Below are 5706 nucleotides of genomic sequence, written 5' to 3' on the forward strand. Positions count from 1 at the left end.
GGGGGGGGCGGGGGTTTGGTAGACTCCAGGGAGGGGGGCCCGAGGTCTGGTAGACTCCATGGATGTTTATTTGTAGACTGTATTCTTCTCACTTCTACGGATGAAAAGTCAGACGGGAGGACCATTTTCCATTCAGCTGCCCAATAATTGTCCTCACAGAGACGTCCTCCTAAGAAAGCCGAAACCTCACTTCTACTTCCCTCCATATTCAGGTTTACGAAGATTTCGGAGGCCGGAGAGCTCTGGAGGTTCTTCAATAATGAAATCCATCCTCAAAAATACAACTTGCCCAACAATTGTGCCCGCGGCGTATACGGAGGACAATGTGAGCCGCGCTCTCTTGAAGGAGGCTCTCCTCCTTCAGCTCCTGCCACCTCCTGGCTCCTCCCCCGACACCTGTCCGTCCCGAAGATGGCCCCTCCTCAGGCACCAGGAAGTGCCGCCGGTTCCCATGAATGCTGCTGAGAGCTCCTCCTCCCACAGGACCTAACGCAGACACTTCATTTGCATAATTAAAGCTCCGGTGTTGGTTTTGAGCGACGGGGCATTTCCATGAGTACGAGTCGTCCTGCAGGTGCTCATCACTGACTTATATAGAAGGCCTTTCCCGCATTCTGGGCACTAAGGGCATGAATACAGCCCCCACCCCCCTATGTGAGACTTCTGATGTACAGAGCAAGGTCTGATGAGTAACATTTCCCAAACTCAAGGTAGGAGAAATGGCCTTTCACCGGGGTGCTATGTCTGATGTTTAGTAATTCCATGAAAAACCTTTTCCACACTTCCAACAGCAATACGGCTTCTCCCCCGTTGTGACACTTCTGGTGCGAGTTTAGATGCGGCTTCTGTGAAAAACATTTTCCACACTCCGAGCAAGAGTAAGGAGTCTTCCCAGTGTGAGGTCTTCGACATGCACAGAAATCAAAACTTCTTGCAGAACATTTTCCGCACTCCAGGCAGGAAACCGGCATTTCCCACATCTGGCTTATCCCATCAGAAAGATGGGACTTCCTTAAAAGAACATTTTTCCAGACTCAGGACAGGAGTTCACCTTCGCTCCTGTGTGCGACATATAGTTCCATAGTTAGTCAGGTTCAAAAAGGGCACATGTCCATCGAATTCAGCCTATAGAGATATGAAAAAAGTTTAGTTGGGACATTTGTGGAAAAACCTTTCCCACACTCAGGGCAGTAATATGACTTTTTCCTCTGTGTGAGACTTCTGGTGTCTAAAGTGATGTGTCTGGGAAAAACCTTTCCCACACTCAGGGCAGGAATACGGTTTCTCCCCCGTGTGAATTCTTTGATGTCTGATTTCCGTGCAAAACATTTCTCACAATGGGAGCAGGAATATGGCTTTTCGACCACGTGCAGCTTCAGATGTATGATAAGTTTGGACTTCTGTAAAAAAAACATTTCCCGCACACAGGACAGAAATACGGTTTCTCCCCTATCTGAGTTCTTTTATGTACAGATAGGTATCCTTTCCGTTCAAAACATTTCCCACACTCGGGGCAGCAATATGATATTTCCCCCGTGTGAGACTTCTGGTGTCTAAAGTGGTCATCTTTCCGTGAAAAACTTTTCCCACACGTGAGGCAGGAATGCGGTTTCTCCCCCGTGTGAATTCTTTGATGTCTACATAGGTCTCCTTTCCGTGCAAAACTTTTCCCACAATGGGAGCAGGAATATGGCTTGTCGAGTGTGTGCAGCTTCAGATGTATGATAAGTTTGGACTTCTGTGAAAAACCTTCCCCGCACTCAGGACAGGGAAATGTCTTCTCCCCCTGAATTCCGGCACCATCCCCCGCAGGATGAGGTCGCTCAGAGTCAGAGGGATTCCGTGGTCTCTCCACACTGTGAGGTCCACCATCCATAGCTGAGCTCATTGTCTCTTCTCCCGCACAATCTGCTGTGATGTCCTCATCTTCCATCTTACAACCTGGAGATAAAGTCAGAGGATCCTTTGAGGGTTCCTCCATGGCGTGTCCTGGAAACATAGAGACACATGACGGAGAGATATGAGAGGGTTAGATGACTTCACTCAACATTCCATCTGGATCAGGAGGTCTGAGGGAGCGGATGTTCTCTGTGGAGGTCCCAACCAGCCGGGGCTCCTCCCCCTCTTCACTCAACATTCCATCTGGATCAGGTCTGAGGGAGCGGATGTTCTATGAGGAGGTCCCAAACAGCCGGGGCTCCTCCCCCTCTTCACTCAACATTCCATCTGGATCACAAGGTCTGAGGGAGCGGATGTTCTCTGTGGAGGTGCCAACCAGCCGGGACTCCTCCCCCTCTTCACTCAACATTCCATCTGGATCAGGAGGTCTGAGGGAGCGGATGTTCTATGAGGAGGTCCCAACCAGCCGGGGCTCCTCCCCCTCTTCACTCAACATTCATAGTTACATAGTTACATAGTATTTGAGGTTGAATAAAGACATTAGTCCATCAAGTCCAACCTATTAGGATCTCATTCTAGGAGTACCCGTACCCCTGTATATTACGGGTACCCCTGTATGTTACCTGTACCCCTGTATGTTACCTGTACCCCTGTATGTTACCTGTACCCCTGTATATTACCTGTACCCCTGTATATTACCTGTACCCCTGTATAAGGCCCTCCTCCCCTCATGGGAGTATACTACAGGCCCTCCTCCCCCCATGGGAGCATTATACAGCAATGCAGAATACCACCAGCTGTAGAGGACTACAAATCCCAGCAATATATTATACAGCAATGCAGAATACCACCAGCTATAGAGGACTACAAATCCTAGCAATACATTATACAGCAATGCAGAATACCACCAGCTATAGAGGACTACAGATCCCAGCAATATATTATACAGCAATGCAGAATACCACCAGCTATAGAGGACTACAACTCCCAGCAATATATTATACAGCAAAGAGGTCATGTTTCTGGGGAAACCATTTTCCACACTAATGTCAGGAATGTGGTTCCTTCCGTGTGTGAACTCTTTGATGTCTAAGTTGGTGTGATTTCCGTGTAAAACGTTTCCCACACATGAAGCAGGCATGTGGCTTTTCACCCGTGTGAAGCTTCAGATGTCGGGTAAGATTAGTCTTCTCTTGAAAACGTTTCCCACACTCAGGGCAGATATACGGCTTCTCCCCCGTGTGAGTTCTGTGATGTATAAATAGGTCCGATTTCCGTACAAAACCTTTCCCACACTCGGAGCAGACGTTTGGCTTTGTGCCCGTGTGCAGCTTCAGATGTAAGTTAAGATGGGACTTCTGTGGAAAACATTTCCCACACTCGGGGCAGATATACGGTTTCTCCCCCGTGTGAGTTCTTTGATGTACAGATAGGTCTGCTTTCCGTTCAAAACATTTCCCACACTCATGGCAGGAATATGGTTTCTCCCCGGTGTGAATTCTTTGATGTCTACATAGGTCTCCTTTCCGTGCAAAACCTTTTCCACACTCGGGGCAGCAACATGATATTTCCCCCGTGTGAGACTTCTGGTGTCTAAAGTGGTCATCTTTCCGCGAAAAACATTTCCCACACTCATGGCAGGAATATGGTTTCTCCCCCGTGTGAATTCTTTGATGTCTATATAGGTCTCCTTTCCGTGCAAAACATTTCCCACATTTAGGGCAGGAAAATGTCTTCTCCCCCTGAATTCCGGCACCATCCCCCGCAGGACAAGGTTGCTCAGAGTCAGAGGGATTCCATGGTCCACCCACACTGTGAGGTCCACCATCCATAGCTGAGCTCATTGTCTCTTCTCCCGCACAATCTGCTGTGATGTCCTCATCTTCCATCTTACAACCTGGAGATAAAGTCAGAGGATCCTTTGAGGGTTCCTCCATGGCGTGTCCTGGAGACATAGAGACACATGACGGAGAGATATTAGAGGGTTAGATGACTTCACTCAACATTCCATCTGGATCAGGAGGTCTGAGGGAGCAGATGTTCTATGAGGAGGTCCCAACCAGCCGGGGCTCCTCCCCCTCTTCAGTCAAAGGGCCTTTGCTCCTCCTCTCAGATCACTTCTACATTGACACAGCCTTGGTAGAAGAGGCGGAGCCAATGGGGACTAGGTGGAGCATGCTCTTCACCCAACCACAAGCCTGGGCAGTGGCTTGTGGCTGGCATGTGATCTCTGAGGAACAAAGTTCTGACCTGCAGAACCTTCAGCAGAGAAGAAGTGACCGCAGGCCGAAGCTTCCGGAACTGGTAGAGAAACCCAACCAGCTGAGCCCCAGGACGGGTATCAGGGAGGTGACCATTACCAACCTATTATTGGCTGATATCACTAAGCTCCGCCCTACTCTGGACCAATCAGTGTGCAGGAACAGAGCAGAGATAAGAGAAGAGTATATTGTGGGTCACCTGAGCTGATCTCTGTAGGCGTGTCCTCCTCTATGGATGTCCTCATCATTCCGGCCTCCTCCTCCGCATATCGCTGATCATCCCTCACATACGTCTCTTCTACTTCACCCTCAACTTTCATCTTCATCAGATCTTCACCCTAAACCAACAGAACGGCAGAAAGTCTCATCTTGTAGAGTCCGCCCACCTTCTCCACATGTTCCCGCCCCTCAACTCCACCCACCTGATCATGGCGGGGGATGGTGAGATCTTCCTGGGTGGGGTCCCGGGAATACAGAGGACATCTCTCTGGTGGGTTCTCCTCCGTCACACCAAGCTCCTCCTCTTTTATCTCTTCTTTAACAACGACGTCATCACTCAGGTTTCCATTCTGAATATAGAAGACAATGACATCAGAGGTGACAATGTAGAGACCCCAAAGACACCCCCAGTGATGGTCCATCACCTACCTGATCATGGTGGGGGATGGTGAGATCTTCCCGGGAGGATTCCAGAGGACGGGGACATCTCTCTGGTGGGTTCTTGTTATTGGGTGTCTCCATCATGACGTCCTTGTAGACATCTTTGTGTCCTTCAGAAGGTTCCTCCGTCACCCCGTACTCCTCATCCTCCTCTTTATATTCTTCTTTCACATGATGATCCCCGAGGTCTCCGCTCTGAGAATAGAAGAAACACGAGTCCTCATCAATATCACACACAATGATACCGTCACCCAGAATTCCCGGCACCGCTCACCTCTCCCGTCAGCACCGCCATCATCTTCTTGGTGACTTCTAGAACCTTCTCCATGTTGGGTCTCTCGGGATTTAGGGAGTCACATGATCACCAGACTTCAGAGGAGGAAATCTCTGGATGGAGAAACCATGTCATGTTAGAATCCTCCCCCTCCCCCCATAGTGTGATAGAACTTCCTTTATACCAGAATGGAGGCGTGTCCTTCCCACCCCCCCGATCTCCTTTATATAGAGATCAATTATTATCTTATTACCTCCTCTGCTGCCACTTCCAGCAATGTCTCCTCTCTACTTCCTCCCAACTCACCCGGAACTTCCTATTTATACCCGACATCACTTCCTGTCTGAGTCATAGAGACTTCCTGTATGTGGGTGTCATAGAGACTTCCTGTCTGGGTATTGGTGAGGTCACCACCTGGTGGAGCTCAGAGGAACCTCTCGTAGTGTGATCACGGCCTTGTGCTGTGTGTGTCCCCTCATAGATGGCTCATGTCGGCCCATTACGGGTCAGATCCTCCCAGGACAACTCCTAACTAGACCATAGCAGGGGTGTACCCCCCCTCCCCCACCACTGATCACATGGTGCGCACTTTGGTTTTGTCTCCACCAATCA

At 49.5% G+C, this 5706-nt stretch overlaps 1 long non-coding RNA gene across 1 annotated transcript in view; it reads right to left on the reverse strand.

Annotated features, from left to right (window-relative positions):
• The window catches only part of LOC108802408, an 11734-nt gene extending 6315 nt beyond the window's left edge, over window positions 1-5419 (reverse strand). The window contains exons 1-2 of the long non-coding RNA XR_001942220.1: window positions 5348-5419; window positions 5268-5270 (exon numbers count right to left, since the gene is read on the reverse strand). This is a non-coding gene — a long non-coding RNA (uncharacterized LOC108802408). The remainder of the gene's footprint in view (window positions 1-5267; window positions 5271-5347) is intronic.
• Window positions 5420-5706: the final 287 nt, after the last annotated feature.

This window comes from Nanorana parkeri, unplaced genomic scaffold, assembly GCF_000935625.1.
Source record: "Nanorana parkeri isolate BGI_ZX_2015 unplaced genomic scaffold, ASM93562v1 scaffold2845, whole genome shotgun sequence".
Taxonomy (NCBI): domain Eukaryota; kingdom Metazoa; phylum Chordata; class Amphibia; order Anura; family Dicroglossidae; genus Nanorana; species Nanorana parkeri.